The sequence below is a fragment of the Miscanthus floridulus genome, chromosome 8, assembly GCF_019320115.1.
Source record: "Miscanthus floridulus cultivar M001 chromosome 8, ASM1932011v1, whole genome shotgun sequence".
Lineage (NCBI taxonomy): Eukaryota > Viridiplantae > Streptophyta > Magnoliopsida > Poales > Poaceae > Miscanthus > Miscanthus floridulus.
Window position 1 is genome coordinate 73,925,021 of NC_089587.1, and position 25,361 is coordinate 73,950,381.

A 25,361-nucleotide genomic window follows, 5' to 3' on the forward strand; every position below is an offset into this window, starting at 1 on the left:
CGGACTAAGTGTCGGCAAATGTACCTTTTACATCAAACGATCGGTCGGTATAGATATTTGTGTGTACCGTCAAACAATCGATCGGAACAGATCAATAAAGAGGATGAACCTTTGGTCGCTGTAGCTCTCAAAAAATAAAGGAGGCCTAGAAAACGTCAAAAAGGCCCATTCATGGAGAAATCCTAAGGTCCAAATACCACGCTCTCCAAACCCTACCTCTTCGTTGCTCAGTCTCCAGCTTCCCAACTCCACCGCCTCTGTCACCTACTCCTGTGCCCTCCACCAAATCGCTGCCGCCCAAATCCGCCGTTGCTGCCGCCGCCCAACTCTCACCCGTGCTCTTGATGTCCTGTCCTCTACCCCTCTCAGATCCCGCTCGTGGCTAGCAGCGCAGCGTGGCTCGACCCGGCGGCAGCTCCCGGTGGTTCACACAGCCGGCGGTGCTCCGTGGGTAGCTTCCTCTCCCGGTATCGGTTCCCGTCCTCCTCCCCCTCCCAGATCCTGCACCATACCTGGATCCATCGCAGGCAGCCCTCATCATCGCCCACCCTCCATTCTGTGGATCTCGTGCTGCGTCCTCGACCTCGCCAAGACCTTGGTCCTCCGCTGGTGCTCGGTCCCCTCCAATCTGCTGCCGTTCGTAGGTTTCTGTGCCGACTGCTCCCTCTCTAGGCTGTGACCGTGATGCACGTCTTCCTATCCCTCCCCTCTCAAATCTGTAGGCCTTGTCTACGTCCTCTATCCTGGTGAATGCGTTTTGGTTTGATTGAATAGCTTCTACAAGTAGATAGGCCAATCACTAATGTGTTTAACAGAAAGATTTTGGTCTGTCTAGAGATTGCTTTTCTTCCTTTCATAGTTCATACTACTACAATATCTACTGAAAGCCATGAGAACTATTGAGCAAGTCTATCCATTTGGGAAAAATGATAATGTCTTTGTTTTACTTTGTTTCTTGCAGCAATGTGTCACGTTACAAGTACTAACTGAGTCACCGATACATACCTTGTATTAGATTTATTTTTGTGAACTTAAGTTATCATCGGTGCATATGAATTGATATCATGACAACCTTATGATATGAACATATAGTATGATATTCACTATATCAAAACTGCAAAAAGAGGACACCTAATTCGGTGTATCTAACTGACGCTTATTGTTCCATGCAGGCATGAGTTACTAGGTTTGTTTCAGAGAACCAATTTGTCAGTTCTTAAATTAGATGGCTGCAACAGGCTTTGGTTTTGTCAGTATTAGCTCTTCAAGCCTTTCAACGCTTTGGATATCAGGTCTTTGTTCTCTTACCAAAGTGGTATGTTAAGATGTTCCTACAATTTATTTGCTATGCAATTCTCTAATCTGTTATGAGGACCATATTCTATTTCGAATTGAGTTATTCTCAATAAAAAGTCTTGTTCAGTGATGGTCCAACAACTATTTAAACTGTTGGTGTACAAATTGAACTTCTGATGTATCATTGAAGTGTTTAACAGAATGTTGAATAGGGAACATATCTGCGCATGTGTTGTTCTTATATAATCTACAAATATGAGGATAACACCAGTTTATTGCATTAGAAAATATCAATTCTCATGTACCAACTACAAGCTAACCTCACAGATCGGAATACAGTCCACCTTAAGTGAAAAAACTAAGTTTGAGAGGCTTGCCTTTGGTATTTATTGATTATGATATACTAGCTGTAAATGTGTAGGAATTAGGAATCAAGAAATATTTCAAAAAAAATTACAAAAAAAAATTATAGCGCTGTCTCAGCCTTGGTCAAGTTAAACTTGTATGCATGACTATTTGGTTCAGGTAATATCTCTTCTCATTACTCTTGACTGCTGAGCTCAAAGTCCCATAGTTTTTCCTAAACAAATTGCTCTCTTGTGTCAGTGTTCTTGGGTCTTGGCTCTAAGTTTCTCTTGCGCTAACCTCACAGATCGGAATATAGTCCACCTTAAGTGAAAAACAAAGTTTGAGAGGCTTGCCTTTGGTATTTATTGATTATGATATACTAGCTACAAATAATACCTGACATAGCTTTCAAATACACTTTATTATCTGCATCCAATTAACTTATTTTCCTTTGAACTTTACAGCTATTTCATTTGTTCATAACTTTTTGTTTATTTTTCTATGAAAAGTGTGTCTGGGTGGATTTGTTTGACCTCTTGGTGTTTATATACAGGTTAGTAAAGCTAGCCTGTAAAGGCATCAAGTAAAGAGCAGATCACTTCAGGTAATCCTAGCATTGGCCAACAACTTGAAGTGTGTAGGATTTCCTTATTATGCAAATCGTCAATCTTGTGTTTGTTTATAGGAGGAGGAAATTAAATTGTATAGATCTTGATCTGAAATGTAGGGCAGCATGTGTTGCCCTATAATTGCTTTACAAAATGGCCAACTAGCAATACAAAATGGCAGCTTATTATGATATATTTGGCTCAAGTAATTGAAACAAATAATTTTAGTAAAATCCACATGTTAGATGATTTAAACCACACAATGCCCTAATTCACATTTGTATATGAATTATGACAATTTTTCAGATTTTCATGAACTGCTTTCATCTCTTTAAGTTATGGATTTCCATCTTGACAACCTCCAAATAAATAACAGTTTAGGGGTGGCTGCTAAATCCAGTACCTGTATTTGAAATTTTGTCCATGTATGTGTTGTAGATAACCATATCCTCTAATTTTGTTTAACATAATTAACCCGCTTCCATCGACTACTGCAGCACCAGAGTTTTTTATGCATGAGTGATTGACAAGTTTGCTCAGAGATAAAATAGCTTCTAGATCATACTCACATAAAAAAACCTCCAGCTAAATCAAACATAGCCTTCCATGCATGTTTCCCTGTCAATACCTGGAGCCTAGCCACTTCAAGTTATAGCATGTTCTAGTTACTTGTCACATCATTAACTACTAATTATTCTGTGTATATGAGCATTATTCCTAGCTCTGCACCTGACACATATCAAAGTTTGAAGGATATTTTTCTGCACTGTTTGAAGGATATTTTTATTCATTTTTCAGATGTGGAGAAGGGGAAAGAAACATGGACAATCTGTTTATTGCAAGCTGAGGTAAAGTTCAGTATTGTGGTTCTATTAGTGTTTGATCTGCTGCTACCTATGTGTTTGATCTGCTGCTGCCTGCGTGTTTGGTACTGCTAGCGTGCTGCTTGCTCTCTGCGTGTGTTCATATGAATCATATGATTCTTCCTCTAGTACAAGGCAGGATCTTTGGTACACATACTACTGCTTGTGTGTTCATATGATTGTTCCTCCTGTACAGCTGCACTGTTTGAAAAAACGAGGGTATACATCCTGTGAAACTGCTAGTTATGGTGCTCTCATAAATGTGTATGTTTTTTGGCACTGCATATTTAGTATTTACACGCTGATAGGTTATTTTATTAGTTATATCAGCATGTATAGGCTATGTTTAATTCATCATCTTATATGTTAACCTCCAGGTGCCAGCCCATATACTAAATCTGTATATTGCTTTGAGTTAGGTACTATCACTTTACTTATTTATTTCATTTACAATGGTTTGCGACATTGAACTTTCCTTTTTATGAAATTTGGCTATTAATTTTAGAGAACCTCTTGGAGTTTATCTTATTGGCTGTCTTTCTCCAACTTTGGTAAAAATTGTCGCTAATTGGATATTCATATTGCATTTCAGCCATCCTGCAAGGCCTAGGCAGCGTACCTGATGATGTCGACAAGTTAAAGGGGCTCATCGAAGCTAGTGTTTTGTTTTGAACCTATTAGAGATAAGACTGAGAGCTCACTGTTAGTGAAATTTGAGCAGTGAGCTTTAGGTGTTAGTGAGCTAAGCTTTTGGTTACAAGTGGTGGATGTATGACTTTTGGTCACATGAGGTAGATGTAGGGATGTTGATGGCTTGCTCATGCACAAACTTCATGTTTGCGAGCTTCTAATCTATTTTGTACTTATGATCTTGAATCTGACCGACCTTACATTGGGCTACTCGTATATGAATGGATCAGTTATGGTTAATATATCTTGTAATGAATGCATGTGCATTGATAATAGATTGTTTTCAGGTTCTGCTGATTAGCAACATATATACTGTCTCTATGTGAATGATTCGCGTTGGACTATTAGTTGCTAAAAGTATTTATAGCTTCAAACTATGTGTCGGTATATGTAGCCTCTAAGGCGTTAGACCGTCGGTCGCTAAAAACTTGTCGGTCGGCGTAGGCTATACCGACGCCACTTTCAGCGGCTGCAAGTAAGTGTCGGCATAGATCTATACCGACCGACGGAGCGTTGCTATATCGACCTATACCGACCGATGGTACGTCGCTATTCTGGGGTTGTGGTGTAGTGTGAGGTGTGAGATCAAGTCTACCCATATAGACATGTGGTTGTACGTAATATCTCACTAGGCGAGAGGAACTATGAACCGGTCCTTATGTGACCGAGGCGAGTATCTCCTATAGGAATCCCTCACCAGGCAATCCTGCTAAGGTAATTTACCTCCATAAATTACCCCCACTCGCCCCCTATCGGGGTTTAGTCCAGTTTTACCAGTTTTAAGTTCCATAGTTATTAACCTTAGGTTCATAGAGCTCATCTCATATCTAGGTAGCCATTACGTCATCACAATATCATAGTCAAACTTATATCATATCAAGATAATTATCATAAGTGTTCACATCATCATAACTGAGCTCATGACCCATTATAATTCCATTAATTCATAAAGAGAATTTAAGTATTATAAGTTAAGTTTATTAATTAGTGGGGATAGGGTATGGTGGGTTTATGGTGGAGGCTAGCAAAATGTGGAGGTGGAGGAAGAGGAGTAGTTAAGGGATGGTAAATAAAGTGGAGGGAAAAGGGATAGGTGGGTCTTAGGACTTGCCTCCATTTGCTGATGATAAGCTCCTTCTTCGATTCCTGTGCCTCTTGCTCCTGTCTTCTTGGACTTCATCAGGTTCTCCACGTTTTCTATCCTACGCGGTCTAGCGTTGTCAATCACAAACAAGAAAAATAACAAGGAAGGCCTGTAAAGCAAGCATAAGCAGCAAACGATTCTAGATGGGTTGATCCTATTGGGTGATGGGTCGTTATCTAAGTTATCATTATTATGTCAATTTGAAGTAAGGTTTGGATGAAGGGATTCCATCCATGGGGTAGGGCTCCTACGGGTTAAGTTAAGGTGGGTGGTTGGTTTGATGAAAAACCAGACCACACTATTAGGCTTCACTATTATGTGAACCTGAAAGAGAAAGCATGACCAAGTCATCATAGATAACTTGACTGGCCTTTATAGGTCCACAAGGGTTAGTGGCACATAGGCACATGTATATGTATGTGCCTCGGGTTAGTTAGGTTAAAGAAAAGGTGGAAGATAACGTTAGTCAAACATAGGCGTATGCCTAGGTATCACGCATATCCTTGTATGTAGAGATTTCCTATTATTTTAGGTGATTGGGTGTGGATATATTCGAGTATGTGTTAGAGTACATGCACATACGTTAATATACGGGGTTAATTACTGCTACGGTGATTGGCTACTACTGTAGTCAATATTTAATTTAAATACAAGGAAAGCAATCAACTAGAATTTAAATGGGCACCAAATAATAGAACAAATGGTATGAATAAGTAGAGCTTGAATTTAGAAGATTTTTGGTGGAAGAATCAAATGATTTGGAGTTAGGATGGAGGAGATATGAATTAACAAAGATTTAATAGGAGAAGGGTATGTGGAATATAACTTGGGAATTATTTCTGGAAATTGACATAATGAAAATGGTATGGAAATGCTTGGGTAGGATCTAGGGTGTACCTAGTTTATTTAGATTTTTTTTGGGAATTTTTCCATGCATGGAAATGGGTTTTGTAACCTCCTGTGTACACTTCTGGGGTGTACACAACATTTTCCTTCGGGTTTAGCTGCTGACGTGTGGGGCCAGCACGACGGGGTCAGCCTGGCGACCTTGAGTCCACCGAAGCAAGGAGAAGAGGGGAGGGAGTCACGGTGGCTGCCACGTGGGTTCACCATGTCGTCGTCGGGATGGCGGTTGTCCAGCCGGCGAGGAACAGAGCAGGGTGCTCAGAGTTCAACGGAGTGGACTACGCCGGTGGCGTCGATGGCCGAATCTTGACTCTATGCGGTTATCGGCGCTCTTGAGATGATCCCACAACGGTTGGAGGAATCCTCGGTGACCGCGGGTGCTCGTGGCGGCGATGGTGACTCGCCGGAGCTGCAACGGTGGCGCGGTGATGGGCCTTTGCCCCTGTAGGGCACTCCAGGGAACGAGAATGGGTGGCGTGTGGTCACAATAGATCGGTGGGTACGCTGAGGGTGTTGTCGTGTCTTGCAATGCCTCGACGACGTCGGGTAGCGGCCATGACGGCTCGACGGCGAGCTGCTCTCGGTGGTGGAGGGATGTAGAGGGGTGGAGCGAGATGTAGGTGGTGGAGGAGGTAGAGGATGGGTTGGGAAGCTGGCTAACTAACCTAATTGAACTATGGTGCACAGGAAGAGGAAGGGGAGTGGAGCTCGGTTCCATGGCGGCCATGGCGGTCGAATTGGGGAAGCTAAGCCAGAGCTCGGGAGAAGGGGAGAAAGAGGGAAATAGGAGGGAGATGATATGTTCCGGACCAAGGTGAAGCTCGCTATGGTGGTGGTTGAAGCGGAGGAGCTCGGGGGAGGCCAATTTATAGGCCGCCAATGGCGGTTCTCGCCGATGACGTGGCGGCGAGATATTTTCCCCGGTGCCTCGGATTCCTTCTTCCCGCGCATGCGTTCAAACTACAATGGCGGTTCGTCACAGTGCGTCCTTACCCTCTTCGCCAGAGTAAGGCAATAACAGTGAGCCCGAGGCGGCGGAGGTAGACGACGCGGACGACGCGGTATTCACATTGACGTCGCGAGGTAGGTGACGATGCTGACTAGGCGGTGCCACTCATCGGTGAAAGAAGGGAGGAGGGAAGCGGCTACGCGGCGCCGGGCTAGGCCAAATGGCCGGGTCAGCCCATGGCAGGGGCGACGGGAAGCGCACGCACGTGTGCTGAGCTAGAGTGGGCCCGTTGCGGGGGAGGAGCAGGCCGCGGCACGGGCCAGGGGGGAAGAGGAGGGAAATGAGCCCAAGGTTCATTTCTTAATTGGAATTCCTGTTTCTATTTTTCAGAAAATAAACTTGGTCACATATGTATGTTTTGAATTTGGATTACAAGGAGGTTTGAAATGTGGAGAGCTTGGTAAATCAAGTGGAGGTCAAGGGGATTACTTCAAGAAAAAGTCAAGGGAAAATGTCAAGGAGGTTATTTAGTGCCAAATAAATTCTAGAGCAAACAATTCATGCAAGCATAAAATCACAAGCATTCACACATCCAAGCACTCAAGCAATTTCAACCATCTATCCTAAATGCATAAGGTGAATTTTGATGCATGGTTTTGGAAAGCATTTTATTTAAAAGTGGTTTTGAAGGAATTAAACTAAAGTTTTAATTTGTTGTAAAGTTTTACAAAGTTCAATTTTTAGTGGATTTTATCGTGATGCAAAAACACAGATGTTAGAGCAGGGGAGGAGGGTGGATGGCCGGCATGCATTAGCTGTCGGATCGTTCGCTGAACCCGAAATGGGTGAACGTCCGCTGAAATGGATTTGGACGACGGAGACGTCCTTGCTTCTGCATGATTGCGGCCTACTACGCCTGTACTATGCTGAGCAGTGGGCTGCTGTAGGAACTTTGGCTGCCGGTAGGCATCACAGACATGCGTGATTGTGAAATGTGAGCCCATTATTGTCCCCGCTGCACCTCAGTCCACCAACTTCGGTTGCTTTCAAATACTCCTCTCTATGGGCCTGCATTAAAATGGGCGGGAACACGCTCGTCATGACCAAGCAGATTTTAAATTTGATGAAATTTATATATATAAATAAAGGTACCAATGTTTACGATGCATAGTAAGTATCATTAGATAGATCAAAAATTATATTTATAATAAACCTATTTATAGACACAAATGTTGATAACTTTCCTATGAACCTAAAGTTTGACTTAGTCCGGATCTAGAACCATATATATAAGAGATGTAGCAGCGAACTAATCATCATAGATCAGTTGGTTGGGTTCCTTGTGGTGGAACCTGCTCACCCGGGTTCAAGTCCTTGATTTGCACAGGTGCTCGCATTTTCCTAGATTAAACTACTTCCTGGTGGAGGTGGTGCAGCCATCTGTAAGACTACCTCCTGACGATCGTTTGTTGGACTACACTGCGTATCTCATCCTACATCAATTGTGGTCCACTACATCAAACAACCCACTATGTCAACTAGTAGGAATTGCACTGCCTGTGCCTCCAGCATTGGTCCTGCCTCATCAGGGTATAATACTGCAACTGTTTTGTTGTTATTGTGTTCATTTGTTTGATCAATATGTTTATCATCTTTGAAATCATGGGTAGATCACACATGCACATGTTTGATGCTGCAAAAGAATTAAATTGTTCTTGAACTTGCCTAATTAAATCAAAAGCTGCAAACCAAAATATAGACCCATGATGTCAAAAAAAAAGGAATGCAAACAAAGAGCTGATATAACTTCAATGTTCTAAATAAATACATATTAAAACTCCATAGAGGTATAATACAAAGGATGGAGAGTAATCGTGAATTTTGTACAACCAGATAGAGATTAATTAAAAAAGCAACAAAACCATGGAAGGTCATTCTTATTTAAAATTATCATCCTGTAGTCCATCATTTCCTACGGAGATCAACAAAGCAAAAACAAAAAGACAAAGTTAGGTATAAGAATAATTAATAAACCAAAATAATATAATAATTTGTATGTAACAATATAATTATGGAAGGTAATTCTTATTTTAAATTATAGATAACATATATTGTTCAACTTTTTTCATCGTGTTCTTCATGCAAGAGATTAAAACTACCTAGTTAACAAACTAATATAATGTACCACTAAACTAGTATTTTTTTTACTTTTGTTAAGTGAAATAAATGATTTCAAATTAAGAAATGAATTAGTACCAATTAATATTTCATCCGTTATTGTTCATGAAAAATATAATAAATATAAAATAATATGAATGTCAACAATAAAAAACCTAATCCCAAACCGTAGTCCTAGATCTAGATCTAGATGCAAACCATCTCTCCCTAAAAACTATTAAGTAGACCACTAAAATCATGACATGGCCGCTAAATGATGGTAGAATCTTGTTCCCCTACTAAATTTACCCTATCACCTTCAAAGATTTGATATAAATGCACCCATAAATTCCTCAACCACCATGAAAGAGAGAGAATGAGAAACATAATTACACAGTAATGTACCCCTAAAACTTTAAAATGGGGCCTAGATTAGCATCTACTACTTACCTTTTAAAGCCTCCTCCACCAAAGGAATCAAGATGAAAACCTTCTCCCTTAGATTTGTACTTTTTGTGAGGTAGCCCGAGGCCCCCTTCCTCCTCAGCTCGTTGGTGTACAGTAAAAATCCGAGAAGGAAGAAATGGCTGCTACTTATACACTGGACGATTTGTAACCTCTGAAGATAATATCCAGAGGCGGCTCCAACTACAGCCGCCTCTACAAATTAATCTTGAGAGGAAACTGGATACAACAACCGTATCTAAAAATCCCCTATTTTAGAGGCGAATACAGATAACAACCGTCTCTGAAGATCATTTTGTTGAGGCGTCTGGGGTTGGAGCCTCCTCTGTAAATCATCTTAAAAGGCGGCTTGTTTGACAGAGCACTAAGAGGGGAGCCGCCTCTATATATAGAAAAGGGCTCTCGTCTCTGAAAATTATTTTTGTAGTAGTAAATTAATAATTATATATTGGTCTATAACATGTCAAATGGAAATGTTTCTAATAATTCGAATGGAGGCGAATATGATAGAGCCACTCCTTCAAAATTTCATGCTAAATTAACAATTTTTATGAGAAATATCTCGGGTTACCCACCATGCACACAGGTAAACTTTGAAGGTCTGAAGTTCCACCATTGATGGACAAGACAGTGTGTGGTTTATGTACTCTCCCTGTCCCTAAATTTTCTCTCATCTCGAGAAGTTAAAACACTTTCCACTTTGACCAAATATATGTAATAAAGTGTAATATTTACGATGCATAGTTAGTATAATTAGATAAATTTTTAAATATATTTTCATCATAAACTTATTTAGAGATATAAATATATGTTAATATTTTCAATAAATCTAGTCAATTTTAAGAAAGATTAAGCGGTACGAATCCGTAGCGACACGCTTTTAGTGAAACATTGGTCTAAGGGGTGCTTTTTTTATACCAATTTTCTATTTAACTGTGTTTCTCCTGGCCTAGATATACGTAAATGTAAATACATTAAGTGAAGAGCTCAAGTTACGAGGTGAAACTCTTGAAATGAGATGATGCTTTCCGTGATTTCGGTTGTCAAAACGCAACATCTAGTCTAAGTTGCAGCTCTATCAAGGTACATCGGCCGTTGCAGGGCTGTTTGGAACTGTTCCACGAACTTTATTCTACACACCACATCATGGAGCAGCTTCACAAAAGACTAAGAGTTTGTGGAGCACCCTTTAGATGCTCTCACAACTACATTTTTTTTTCTGGAGCAGAGTTGCGTAGAGTTGAACCTGTTTGGCTAAAACCATGCAGGAGAGTTGTGTGGAGCTAAAAACGTGGAGTGTAGCGGTCACAAACATCCACTAAGACTCACTACATAACCTCCCGCGAACAAAACAAGCGCCACAAACCACTTATGCTCACCAGTCACCAACTAACAGCCTGTTCGGGAGGCCGTATCGTATCGTGGATTATTTACTGCTGGCTGGTTTGGTGTGAGAGAAAAACACTGTTCCTGACTGGAAATTTACGATCGTTTACGAGCAAGCGAACAGGCTGTAATTGTCCGGGCATCCGCTGTTTATTAGTCGAGGAAGGAGTACCCGAGCAGATGCCAATTGTCCGACTCTTCTTTTTACCTTGGCGCTGTCAAGTACGGAGTTTCTTCACCAAGAAAGAGTCTACCGTGTCCCACAAGTCCATAGCCGCCATTGCAAGTTTAGTTTGCAACCAAAGCGTGGATCAGAAGAAGAACGTGTGGATCCACAGAAATAATAATGGCCTGCAACCGCAAGCTTCTCTGCGCCTACTTGCTCTTGGCTGGCGCAGCAGCTGCAGCCCCCGGTGGCGCTGCCGTCAACATCTCCGTCTACTGGGGCCAGAGCGACGAGAGCAGCCTGGCCACGACATGCAGCACCGGACGCTACGCCTTCGTGATCATCGCCTTCCTTTGCGCGTTCGGCGGTGGCCAGACACCGGTCCTCAATTTGGCCGGACGCTGCGATCCCGGATCAGGCGGCTGCACAGGCCTGGCCGTGGACATCGCGTCCTGCCAGGCCCGAGGCGTCAAGGTGCTCCTCAGTATCGGTGGCGGCGTGGGAAACTACAGCCTCTCCTCCGCCTTGGACGCGCAGAGCGTGGCCACCTACCTCTGGGACAACTTCCTTGGCGGCAGCTCCGCGTCACGGCCGCTCGGCGGCGCCCTGCTTGACGGCATCGACTTTGACATCGAGCTTGGTCAGGCCATTCACTACGACGACCTCGCCAAGAACCTGACATCGCTGTACAAGGGCGACAGGCGAGGGAGGAAGTACCTGCTCACCGCGGCGCCGCAGTGCATGTACCCGGACGACTTCCTCGCTGCAGCACTCGCCACGGGGCTGTTCGACCACGTTTGGCCTCGGTTCTACAACAACCCCGGGTGCGACTACCAGAACGGAGACATGAGCAACCTGGAGACGTGGTGGAAGAAGTGGACGCAGTCCTTGCCGTCGGCGTCGGTGTTTCTTGGACTGCCAGCCTCGCCTGATGCAGTGGGTACCGGGTACATAGACCCGACAGCCCGTCACATGTGCTGCCGGTGGTGGACGGCTCCCCAAATTACGGCGGCATCATGCTGTGGAACTATTACTACGACGACAGCACTAGTTACAGTTACAGAGCCAAGCTTGTTACCAACGGTAAGAAAATACTGACCGGTCACTTTGACTTTTTTTTCCATTCACTTTGCCATGTATCTAAACATATTATTATATCTAGATACATATCAAAATAAGTGTAAAAAAAATCAAAGCGACTTATAATTTAGACAGACGAGAGTATACTACTCACTACTGGAGACAGCCTCTTTGCCGAGGGCTTATGGGTTTGCCGATGGCTAGATTTCGGGCACTCGGCAAAAGAGGTCTTTGCCGAGGGCCAGCCCCAGAAGCCCTCGGCAAAGCTAGGCCCTCGGCAAAGAAGCCTTTGCCCTCGGCAAATATGGCCGGATGGGTCAAGGCGGCCACTGGCATCAGTCTTTGCCGAGTGCCCGCCGTCAGGCACTCGGCAAAGATTTTTTTTTAATATTCTTTGCCGAGGGCCATTGGCCAGGCCCTCGGCAAAGATTTTTTTTTGTCTGTGGGCGGGGAATTCGGGCCGCTGGCCGATTTAGGGTTGGGCCCTTTGCCGAGGGCCTAGATCCAGGGCCCTCGGCAAAGATTTTTTTTTTAAATATTCTTTGCCGAGGGTCATTGGCCAGGCCCTCGACAAAGACCCCCTTTGCCGAGGGCCAGGCTAGGCCCTCGGCAAATTTATTTTTTTTGGTTTTTTTAACCCAGTTTTTTGTGGTGCTATAATATATTATTTAAAACTCAATTTTAAAATTTGGGCCAAATTTGACTTTTTTTATATAGTTCCCTAATTTATTTCTTTTCGTTTATTTTTTTTCGAATATTTCAAATTTGAACTGCAGGTGGATGGAATGATGCAATTTAGTGATTCGAAAAATGTTATTCATGGTATTTGGTGTATGTTGAGTCCCTATCTACGAACTCGCATCAAATTTCGGGCATCTTCTTCACGTAACATGACGAGGAACTTGTCGAAAAAGTGTTTTTAAATTATATAAAATCCATACGAAGTCCAAAAATCATGAAACTTGTCAAGGTGTCATGTTATCGCATGTGTAGGCTATGGTAAAAAATTGAGAAGGTTTCGAGCAAGTTGTGACGTCGGATGCCTAAAACCCAGACATGATATATTATGAGTTCATTGAATTTCCATTAAAGACAACCTGCATCGATTAGCAATTATGTGAATTGTTTGTGAAACTCTTTTACTTGAATGGTTATTCTAATGTTGTCCCTGGTCAGAGTTCGTGTGTGGACACACATGAATAATGGATCAGCACATTATTAGTTGATGACTATGTTTCACAAGTCATAGACATGGAGATGTGAAACTAATAATGTGGGCACATGTATGACATAGGGCTGGACTGACCCAACGTGAGATGTCGTTATTATCTCTATTCACATCATGTATGTTATGTCCTTAGACCTGAGATTGTTGTATGTATTCAAGATGTGAAACGACCTACTCAGGGACTATCAAATGCTACTTCGTAACAGGGTAGTTATAAAGGTGATTTTCGAGTTTGTCGGGAAACATGCTATGAGACATAGACAATCAAGATGGAATTTGCCCCTATCTATATATGAGAGAGATATCACTGGATCACTCTAATGATTAGATCAATAAATGCATGGCCGTGCTTGGGTTAAGTGTTAACCTATGAGTTGGACCAAATATCGTGAGGCAAGGGAATAACAAGTATGTGGTTTTGTGGTGGTTTGTCTGATATGATTTTTGCATACGCATAGGAGTTGACATGCCTTGCTAGAGGCCGCTATCAACTAATGGCCGAGTAGGAGTACTCGGGCCATGTCTATGTGTGCGTGAACCCATAGGGTCACACGCTTAAGGGGCTGGAAGCCTAGTTTGGATTGGATCCGAATTAGACAAGGCTTAGGGTTACTAATGGGCCTCCAACTCGGGAGCTCATTAGGGACGCCTATAAATATGTGGGGTGGGGCAACGGGGCAAATCAATCCATGCCTTTTGGCAGCCGCCGCCCATCCCATGCCCGCATCTGCTGCTCCTCGTGGACCTAGCAGTCCAGAGGCACAACACTTCCTCCCTGTACGTGTGGATACCTCGGAGGTGCTGCATCTAGAGCACAAGGACGAACCGCATGAAGGGGACAGATGGACGGACGACCTCGCAATTGCACGGCACTGCTACGACGCGTTCGACTACATCGAGTCGCTTCTGCTGCACCTGCGCGTCTAGTGGTAATCCCGTGATCTATAACTAGCAGTAGATCCTAGTTTATGAGGTCGAAATTTTTATTTTCCGGCTAGCGTAGCATCCTCATAACCCTACACTAACTGGAGGAGAGAGTTTGCTCCCTATTAGGAGGAGGGACGTCGTTCTTGGAAACCTATGGTCAAGCATCATGACACTAGGACTGATGCCCCCCTTGTTTTTGTATTTCATTGCTTGGGCAAATTGTTTGCTGATGTTGTTAGATCAGCCCCTGCTCTGCCCCTTTCTGGAGCCAAGAGTGTTACCATCGGACCTGCTTCAGCTCTGCCCCTTTCCAGAGCTAATAATGTTCCAATCGAAGCTCCCTTGCAAAACTCCATTCTTGGTCGTCCCTCTGTTTTCAGTCGTCTTCAACCTCAGCTCGGTGGGCGTGTTCTTGGCGTCCCAACAAGCCAATCTTTGAAAGATCGTGTTAGGGACAGAGCCTCGACACCATCCTTCTACCAGAGATGCCTGTCCAAGGACCATCGTAGAGCCGCTTGCTGTTGGCCTATCAGGTGCCGATCTTGCCTTAATTGGGGTCATACTACAATAAATTATTGTTCTAGGAAAAATTTCAAAGGTGGACAGGTTACTGGTAACAGTAAAAGTGGGCAACTCCCTTTGGTTGGTTCAACGTTGCCGCTACTAGGCCATCTTCATCAAAGTCGTCCGTTTTCAATTCATTTGCTGAATTGGCTCAATCTCTCTCCCTCTCCTCGTCTTGGGCTGCTAGGGTAAAAGCGCCTACGGTTAATGCGCCTCAGCTCACAAAGCCCAACACTGTTCCCCTTAATACGGCCCCCGACCCCCTCCGCCTCTCACTTGACCCCTCGCCTTCCTTCGTGCATTCCGTCCTCCCCAAGCGAACCCCTCTGAAAACCCCACTCTTGAGCTACAATACCCACCGTCTGGCCACCGGGAGAGTTCCTCATTGACATCGGCAATGGCATATCAACATGCCAACCTAAGGCCTTTCATCCCTGAAGGCTTCAACTGGGAGGACATACCGGATAGGGCTTCATGAGCAGGGTGGTTGCTCCAATTAGGCCGCTGGCAGCCAATAAGGACCTAGCCATCATCACCATCAACCCTTTTTGCCCAGTAATGAGCTCAACTTCGCTGTAGTTCAGAATATCATTAGGGAGTTCTTAGCTGTGCATAAAATAGGGCAATGTGCTATCATGCCATGCCATTTGGGTCAGGCCTATGTCTGTTGCACTCATGATTATGACCGTGATAATTTGGTTAGGCATAGTCCTTGGCTGTTTGGGAACATTCAACTTTCTTTTGCTAAGCACAATGAGGGCAGAAACTAGAGAAGGGTTCTATTTAATGATGATTGCTGGATGATGCTACTCGGGTTCCCTAAGGATTATAAGTCTAAACATCACATTCAGAGTGCCATAAGTGATTTTGGCAAAGTCATTTTGTGGGAAGAGAGTGATAACTTCCCAGGGAGGATTATGGTTAGGGCTAGAGTCAAGAGCATTCAAGCTGTTCCATAGTTTATAGCTTACTCAGATTCCATGGATTTGAATGGGGATTCATGGACCATTCAGTGTGAAGTAGTGCAGGGGCCTCCTCTTGAAGATCTAGTGACTGATGAGCTTGAGTTGGAGTCTGTTGTTCCTTTTGACTTTTTTGTCCTTGGGCAGCCGGTGATACAGCAGGAACAAGATGATAAGCAAAACCAGAATGAGCAGGAAGAGAATGCCAACATGCAACAGGAGTAGGGTAATGAGGGGCAGGACCTACAACAGTTACAATAGCTCAATCCATGGGATCCCTGGGCCCCCTGGCCTGATGAACTTTTGGCTTAGCAATTGGCCTAGGACCTAAACATTAAGCTTGCGGAGGGAGATGAGATGGAAATTGATCTGAACTTACTAGGGCAGGTTGATCCTCTAGAGGTTATCATTAATCTAGCAAACCCACTAGCTGTAGATGGTTTTTTAGAGATAAATGACTTCATTGAGGAAGTGGAGGAAAATGTTCCACAACAAATGAACCTAGAGCCACTGGTGCTAAATGTGGTGCAAGTAGAGGATGAAGTACAAAATGAGGTTGTGCCACACATTGAGGGATTTCCTATTCCACCTCTAGTGGATCTAATTGGAGAAGAAATCCTTGTTGAGTTGCTTATTAGAATAGAAAATGAACCAGAAGAGGCAAAACAGGAGGCTGGTGAAAGCTCTAGTTTGGTTTTGGTGAATTGATGAAACCCTATGTGCTAACCTAGTTTATCAAAGTAATTATGAGATTGGTGACACATACCAAGTGGTGAAGCAAATGAAGATCATGACATGATGATGGTGATGCCATGGTGATGATCAAGTGCTTGGACATGGAAAAGAAGAAAGAGAAAAATAAATGCTCAAGGCAAAGATAAAATTGATTGGAGCTTTTTGGTTTAGTGATCAAGACACTTAACGAGTGTGATCACATTTAGCATCGATAGCCATACTATCAAGAGGGGTGAAACAAGTATCGAAATACGGTTATCAAAGTGCCACTAGATACTCTAACTCATTACATATGCATTTAGGATCTAGTGGAAAGCTAACACTCTTGAAAATGTTTGTTAAAATATGCTAACACACGTGCACAAGATGATACACTTGGTGGTTGGCACATTTGAGCAAGGGTGGATAAGTTGGTGAATTGAAGGTGTTTTTCACTATCAAACAGTGATCGGACGCTGAGTTCGAAGTGACCGGACTCAGGGTTCCAGCGTTTGGTCAATTATAAAAGAAGGTGGTGCTCTCGGTCTTGACTTGCCCTATGACCAGACTCGGAGAAGAAAAGTCACTGGACTCTGGTTGAACACTGTTTAGCGTCTAGTCGTACTGACATGGCGGTGCGCAGAGAAGAGGGTGAGTGACCGAATGCGTCCGGTCGCAATTTTACCTCTCTAGGAGCTTACTAGAAACGATGACACTCTAGTGATGGAGCGTCTTGTCACTATGAGCAGCGCGTCCGGTCACAACTTAACACGTGGTGTGAAGCAGACTAGCTGTTAAGATCATGTGCTCAACATTTGAAGCTAATGACATGTGACGATCATCGGGCGACTGGACGCTGGGGTCCTGCGTTCGGTCAACCTAACTGGCGTGTCCAGTCAGTCCGTGTTTTAGAGGACTGAGGAGCCAACAACTCTATTTCATTGGGGGCTCTATTTAAGGCATGTGGCTGGCTCTAGCTCATAACTCTTGGCCATTTGCATTGACATAGCAACCTTGTGAGCTTAGCCAAAGTCCTCCCACTCATCTCCATCATTGATTCATCATCTTTATGAGATTGGGAGAGAATTCAAGTGCATTGCTTGAGTGTTTGCTTCTAGAGGCACTTGTTATTTGTGTTTCGCTATGGGTTTGGCTTGTTGCTCTTGGTGGTTTCCACCACCTAGACAGCTTGGAGTAGCGAAGATCGTCGAGCGGAGGTTGGTGATTGTCTCCGGCTCCGATTGTGGTGATTGTGAGGGGTTCTTGACTTTCCCCTGGTAGAGAGCCAAAAGGTACTCTAGTAAATTGCTCATGGCTTGTGTGATCCTCATCTTATGTTGGTTGTGTGGCAACCTATTGAGGGTTTGGCGTGTGATGCCAATTAGCGCGTGAACCTCCAAGTGAGTGAATCGCCACAACGAGGACTAGCTTACCGACAAGCAAGTGAACCTCGATAAAAAATCATTGTGTTATCATTTGATTCCGAGGTGATTGGTCTTCATTGGTACTCATGCTTGTGATTGATTGGTTCATTCCTCAACTCATTGGTATAACCATCTTGCTCGCTCTCTTTACATTATCGTAAACTAGTTGTCAAGCTCTTTAGTGTAGTTAGTAGTGAGAGCTTGTTAGTTTGATTAGTGTGGATCTTTAGTTAGCCTTTAAGAGCACACTAACTTAGTGTAGTGACATAGCCATTGTGTGGATAGAGACTATAGAAACTAGAATTATGGTAGATGGCTTGTATTTTTAGTAGGCTAGCGCAACACTCGCTTTGCCTCATATTTGTCTAACCAGTTTGCTAAGTGTTGTTGTAGAAATTTTTAATAGGCTATTCACCCCCTCTAGCAATTAGGACCTTTCAAGTGGTATCAGAGCCATGGTCACCATGATTTGAGGCTTAATAACCTTCGGTGTCAAAATGGCTCAAATCAACAACACCAAGAAGCCACCCCACTTTGATGGCACAAATTATCCATATTGAAAGTCAAAGATGACCACACATATCAAGTCAATTAATAGGAAGGTTTGGAAGGTGGTGGAAACCAAAATTGAGATAGAGGATCCAGAGAACCCCACCACCACCGAAGAAGTGCTTCTCTAAAACAATGACATTGCTCTTAGTGCCATTCATGATGCTATTGATGAGAGAACATTTGAGCAAATCAAGAACATTGAGATGGCTCATGTAGCATGGAAGAAGTTGGAGGAATTATTTGAGGGCACTCAAGCCATGAAGGGTGCCAAGGCATATATCCTCAAGGAGAAGTTTGCTAGTTTCAAGTGAAGATGAAGACTTGAGCTTTGATGAGATGGATGATGAGAAGATGGCTCTCTTTGTCAAGAAATTTGGCAAGTTCATGATGAAGAAGGGCTACCGTGCTAGAAGAAAGAAGTCTTCATCCAAGAACAAGGAAGAGTCAAGAAGGTGCTTCAATTGTGAAAGCAAAGATCATCTTATTGCTCAATGCCCATACAATAGCGACAATAGTGATGGCAACAAGAAAAACAAGAAGAAGGACAAGAAGGAAAAAGAAAGAGAAGAAGGACAAGATGACCTTCAAGAAGAAGAAGGATGGTTCATATGTGGTCACTTGGGATAGTGATGCTTCCTCAAGTGATGATGATGATAGTGATGATGACAAGACCACCAAGAAGAAGGTACTTGCAAGCATTGCTATCAATGAGAAGCCTTCTCTCTTCGATACTCCATCATGCTTCATGGCTAAGTCCAGTACGGTACAAACTTGTGATGATGGAAGTGATGATGAACATGATAATGAAAATAAAAATGAAAGTGATAGTGATAGTGATGATGATGAACCAACTAAGGATGAATTACTTGACATGCTAGATGATGCTAAAGAACACTTTGATATTAAGAGAAGGGAATGCCAAAGCTTGCATAAGGAACTAAAAGCCCTTAAGAAAGCCTTTGATGAGCTCAATGCATCTCATGAGAGGCTAGAGGAAGCCCATGAGAAGCTTGGCAAGGCTCACAAGAAGCTTGAAAAAGCTTATTCCTCTTTGCTTAATGAGCAAAATGAGAAGAAGCGTGTTGAGACATGTGATGTAGGCTTAACTTGTGATATAATTGAAGAATCATTCCATAAGCCTATCATTGTTGCTCCCACTAACTCTTCTTGTAGTACTTCCACTTCCACCTCATCTAGTAGCGATGGTTTCACATATGATGCCTCACTAATGGTTGAGAATAAGACCCTCAAGAAGGAGGTCAATGAGCTCACTCACACCTTGACTAAGGCCTATAGCAGTGAGGATTGCTTGCTTATGTGCTTGGGTAGCCAAAGAGCCTCTCTCTATAAAGAGGGATTGGGCTATACCCCCAAGAAAGACAAGGCGGTCTTTGCTCTTCACAAGATTAGTTTTGTGAAGAACAATGGTTGGTTTTGCACTAGTTGCAAGCAAATTGGTCATAAAGAGCATGAGTGCAAGAACAAGGGTAAGAATGCTAATGTTTCCTCAATTAAGATTAATTCTTTCTATGTGCTTACTAAGGGTACAAATGGTGTAAAGGCTAAGTTCATTGGTATACTATGGATGGGCTCAAAGAAGAAAGCCATTTGGGTGCCAAAGAGCTTAGTCACTAACCTTCAAGGACCCAATCAAGTTTGGGTATCTAAAAAGAATTAATCTTCTTTTGTAGGTCAATTATAAAGCCGGAGGAAGGCATTGGGTTCTTGATAGTGGGTGCACTCAATACATGACCGGTGATGCAAGAATGTTCAACTCAATCAATACCAATGGCAATGATGGTTATGATAGTATCATATTTGGTGACAATGACAAAGGCAAGGTCGAAGGGCTTGGTAAGATTGCAATATCCAATGACTTGAGCATTTCCAATGTGTTACTAGTAGAGAGCTTGAACTTCAATTTGCTATCCATGGCTCAATTATGTGATCTTGGATTCAAATACATATTTGGGGTAGATGATGTAGAGATCATAAGTGTAGATGGCTCTAACTTGATCTTCAAAGGATTTAGATATGAGAATCTATACTTGGTTGATTTCAATGCTAGTGAAGCTCAATTATCTACATGTTTGTTCACTAAGTCTAGCATATGTTCATTATGTCATAGAAGGCTTGGTCATGTTGGAATGAAATAATTGAATAGATTGGTCAAGCTTGACTTGGTTAAAGGCTTGAAAGATGTAGTATTTGAGAAAGATAAGCTTTGTAGCTCTTGTAAAGCCAAAAAAACAAGTTGGAAACATCCATCCTAAGAAAAACATGATGAACACTAGTAAAGCATTTGAGTTATTGCACATGGACTGGTTTAGGCCAACTCAATATACTAACATTGGTGGTAATAAATATGGCTTTGTGATAGTGGATGATTATACTAGATGTACTTGGATATTCTTTCTAGTGGATAAAAGTGATGTGTTTACAACATTCAAATCATTTATCAAGGACATTCACAATGAGTTTGAAACAACCATCAAGAGAGTTAGAAGTGACAATGGTAGTGAGTTCAAGAACACTAGAATTGATGAGTTGTGTGATGAATTTGGAATTAGACATCAATTCTCATCCAAGTACACTCCACAATCAAATAGCCTTGTTGAGGAGAAGAATAGAACACTCATTGATATGGCAACGTCTATGCTTAGTGAGTACAATGTGAGTCAATCTTTTTGGGCCAAAGCTATCAACACGGCTTGCTATTGTAGCAACCACTTATATTGTCACCCATTAAAAGAAAAGACACCTTATGAGCTCTTGAATGGTAGAAAGTCCAATATTGTATATTTTTTGGTCTTTGGTTGCAAATGCTATGTCTTGAAGAAAGGCACTAGATTGGGCAAGTTTGACAAGAAGTATGATGAAGGATTTCTACTTGGTTATTTCACTACAAGCAAAGCATATAGAGTTTAGAATTTGGATGGTGGTACTCTTGAGGAAGTTCATGATGTTGAATTTGATGAAACCAAGGGTTCACAAGAAGAGAATGAGAACTTGAAAGATGTTAGAGGCATTCAGCTTTCAAATGCCATGAAGAACATGGATGTTGGTGAATTGAGGCCTAGGCAAATGAATGATGATGGAGATGATCAAGTGCAAGTGCTCTCTAACTCAAATGTGCAAGATGATGCAAATCAAGCTAGTACAAGTGACTCTCATGACAATGAACAAAATCAAGTGGCTAGCACATCATCTCAATCCAATGATCAAGCAAGTGCAAGCAATCAAGTTCCAATACTCTAACCAACCAATATTGCAAGGGATCATCCATTGGACACTATCATTGGTGATATTTCAAGAGGTGTGCAAACTAGATCAAGATTGGCTTTATTTTGTGAGCATTTCTTATTTGTGTCATCCATTGAACCAAAGAAGATAGATGAAGTATTGAAGGATGTTGATTGGGTGAATGCTATGCATGAAGAATTGAATAACTTCGCAAGAAATCAAGTATGGGAATTAGTAGAGAGATCAAAGGGACACAATGTGATTGGAACCAAATGGGTCTTTAGAAACAAGCAAGATCAAAATGGGATAGTAGTAAGGAACAAAGCAAGATTGGTAGTACAAGGATATACACAAGTTGAAGGTCTTGACTTTGGAGAAATATATGCCCCGATTGCTAGATTAGAAGCAATTAGAATCTTATTAGCCTATGCTTGTGCCCACAACATCAAACTCTATCAAATGGATGTCAAGAGTGCATTTCTCAATGGTTACATCAATGAAGAAGTATATGTTGAGCAACCTCCTAGTTTTGAAGATGACAAGAAGCCCAACCATGTGTACAAGTTGAAGTAGGCATTGTATGGATTGAAACAAGCACCTAGAGCATGGTATGAGAGATTGAGGGATTTCCTAGTCTCTAAGGGGTTCATGATGGGCAAGGTTAACACCACCCTTTTCACCAAGAAGATTGGCAAAAACTTATTTATGTTGCAAATCTATGTTGATGACATCATATTTGGATCAACCAATCAAGACTTTTTGTGAAGAGTTTAGAAAGATGATGGCTAATGAGTTTGAAATGTCCATGATTGGAGAGTTAAGTTACTTCCTTGGTTTTTAAATCAAGCAATTGAAGAATGGTACATTTGTGAGTCAAGACAAGTACATCAAAGACATGCTCAAGAAGTTTGGCATGAGTGATAGCAAAGCCATTAGCACACCAATGGGGATAAATGACAATTTGGATAGTGATGCAAGTGGCAATATGGTGGATAAAAATTTGTATTAGTCCATGATTGGAAGCCTACTCTATGTGACCGCGTCAAAGCCGGATGTCATGCTTAGTGTATGCATGTGTGCAAGATTTCAAGCCTCACCAAGAGAAAGTCATTTGAAGGCTACAAAGAGAATATTGAGGTACTTGAAGCATACACAAAATGTTGATTTGTGGTATCCCAAAGCAGCAAAGTTTGAGCTAGTTGGTTACTCTGACTCGAATTATGCGAGATGCAAGGTTGAAAGGAAGAGCACCTCGAACACATGTCAATTGTTGGGAAGATCACTTGTTTCATGGTCATCAAAGAAGCAAAATAGTGTTGCATTATCAACCGCCGAAGCCGAATACATATCCGCTGGTAGTTGTTGTGCACAAATACTTAAGATGAAGACCACCTTGAATGACTTTGGAATCAAGTTCAAGAAAATGTCATTGCTATGTGACAATGAGAGTGCAATCAAGATAACCAACAATCAGGTTCAACATGCAAGAACAAAGCACATTGATATCCGCCACTATTTCATAATAGATCACCAACAAAAATAAGATATTTGCATTGAGAGTGTAGGCGAAGATCAACTTGCTGATATATTCACCAAGCCATTAGATGAGAAAAGGTTTTGAAAGCTAAGGAATGAGTTGAACATATTGAATTTCTCAAATATGTGTTGATGCACCCCCCCCTTATATGACATGCCTCTCCTTCGAGCAATCCAAGGTAAAAGTTGATTGGCATGGCATACATCCTTGCTAAGGACATGTTTAGTGCATCTAGTCATCTTTCACATTTAATAGGCTCATTCATAAAAATCAAATGATTTTGATGTTTGTATGGTACCACTATTGCTTCTATGCTTAATTTGGCCTAGTGGTAGCATATGACATGTTTGTGGGCTTGTGAACCTAGTGTTTGATCTAGAAAATGAGCTATAAGTGCTTAACTCAACATGGTACAAGATAACCCTTGAAATGAGGTGTGAAGAAGCTTGTCCTTAGATCAAACAAAGTTAAATATCTTTGGCAAGTGTTCTAGATTGAACCAAATTTAGGAAAATAATCCTCACCCCATTGATTGACATTGATAATCTCAACCTATCTATTTTTTTAACCTTTTGTGGTCATTGATGATAAAGGGGGAGAAATAGTGTACAAAGATAGTGAAAAGATAACAAAGGGGGAGAAATTTGACATAAGGGAAGATATGACAAAGGAAGGGGGATCAATTAAAATTTTAAGCACACAAGTAGGGGGAGCAAGCTCATGAACTTGTATGGTGCATTTGAATGTGCATTTCATATATTTGCTTGCATGGCACAAGTTTTCAATTTCAATATCCATGCTTGTATGGTGTATGCTAGTTGTAGGTTTGAATGATGAAATATAAAACTAGCATGCATAGATTAAGAAACTAGACTTATGTTTATTTTATGGAAACTAGACCCTTGCTTCTAAATGTTGATCTCATAGGGTATTCTAGTTTTTGTGTATGTCTAGTTACTACTGGTGCTAAGGGTGGTATATTGGTGCACTCTGATTGGTATCACGCTTCAAAGGTCCATCTTTTATACCTTAGCATTATTTGAAAGGCATTGTCTCCTATATTTCCTATCTAAGCATATGTGCAAGCTAAAATCCAAACTCTTAGCACATATGTAGGGGGAGCAATTGCTACCATATGGGATTCATGAAACTTGTCCATATCCTTTTACACATGGTAAATATGCTTGGGCAAGCAACATTGATTCAATCAAATTTCAATTCATATCTTTATGAAAAGGTTGTCATCAATTACTAAAAAGGGGGAGATTAAAAGCTCTAGTTTGGTTTTGGTGAATTGATGAAACCCTATGTGCTAACCTAGTTTATCAAAGTGATTATGAGATAGGTGGCACATTCCAAGTGGTGAAGCAAATGAAGATCATGACATGATGATGGTGATGCCATGGTGGTGATCAAGTGCTTGGACTTGGAAAAGAAGAAAGAGAAAAATAAAAAGCTCAAGGCAAAGGTGAAATTTATAGGACCTTTTTGGTTTAGTGATCGAGATAGTTAGCGAGTGTGATCACATTTAGGATCGATAGCCATACTATTAAGTGGCGGTGAAACTCATATCGAAATGTGGTTATCAAAGTGCCACTAGATGCTCTAACTCATGCATATGCATTTAGGATCTAGTGGAAAGCTAACACCCTTGAAAATGTTTGTAAAAATATGCTAACACACGTGCACAAGGTGATACACTTGGTGGTTGGCACACTTGAGCAAGGGTGGAGAAGTTGGTGAATTGAAGGAGGTGTTTTTCACTGTCAAACAGTGACCGAACACTGAGTTCGAAGTGACCGGACTCCAGGTTCTAGCGTCCGGTCAATTATAAAAGAAGGTGGTGCTCTCAGGCTCGACTTGCCCTATGACCGGACTCAGAGAAGAATAGTCACCGAACTCTAGCTAAACACTGTTCAGTGTCCGGTCCTGCTGACATGGCAGTGCATAGAGAAGAGGGTGAGTGACCGGACATTGAGCAAGTCCGGTCAGGCGTGATCGGACGCATTTGGTCACAATTTTACCTCTCTAGGAGCTTACTGGAAACGACCAAACTCTAGTGATGGAGCGTCCGGTCACTTTGAGTAGCGTGTCTGGTCACAACTTAACATGTGGCGCAAAGCAGACTAGCTATTAAGCTCATGCGCTCAAC

General features: G+C 42.2%; 1 long non-coding RNA gene and 1 pseudogene across 1 annotated transcript; both read left to right on the forward strand.

Moving 5' to 3' along the window:
• Positions 1 to 1,177: 1,177 nt before the first annotated feature.
• LOC136473375 (uncharacterized) lies at positions 1,178 to 3,771 on the forward strand. Its single transcript, XR_010762596.1, has 4 exons — positions 1,178 to 1,315; positions 2,198 to 2,248; positions 3,062 to 3,100; positions 3,708 to 3,771. It is a non-coding gene; the product is annotated as an uncharacterized lncRNA (long non-coding RNA).
• Positions 3,772 to 11,158: 7,387 nt separating this feature from the next.
• Positions 11,159 to 15,964, forward strand: LOC136469394 (acidic endochitinase-like; annotated as a pseudogene).
• The last annotated feature ends 9,397 nt before the right edge of the window (positions 15,965 to 25,361 follow it).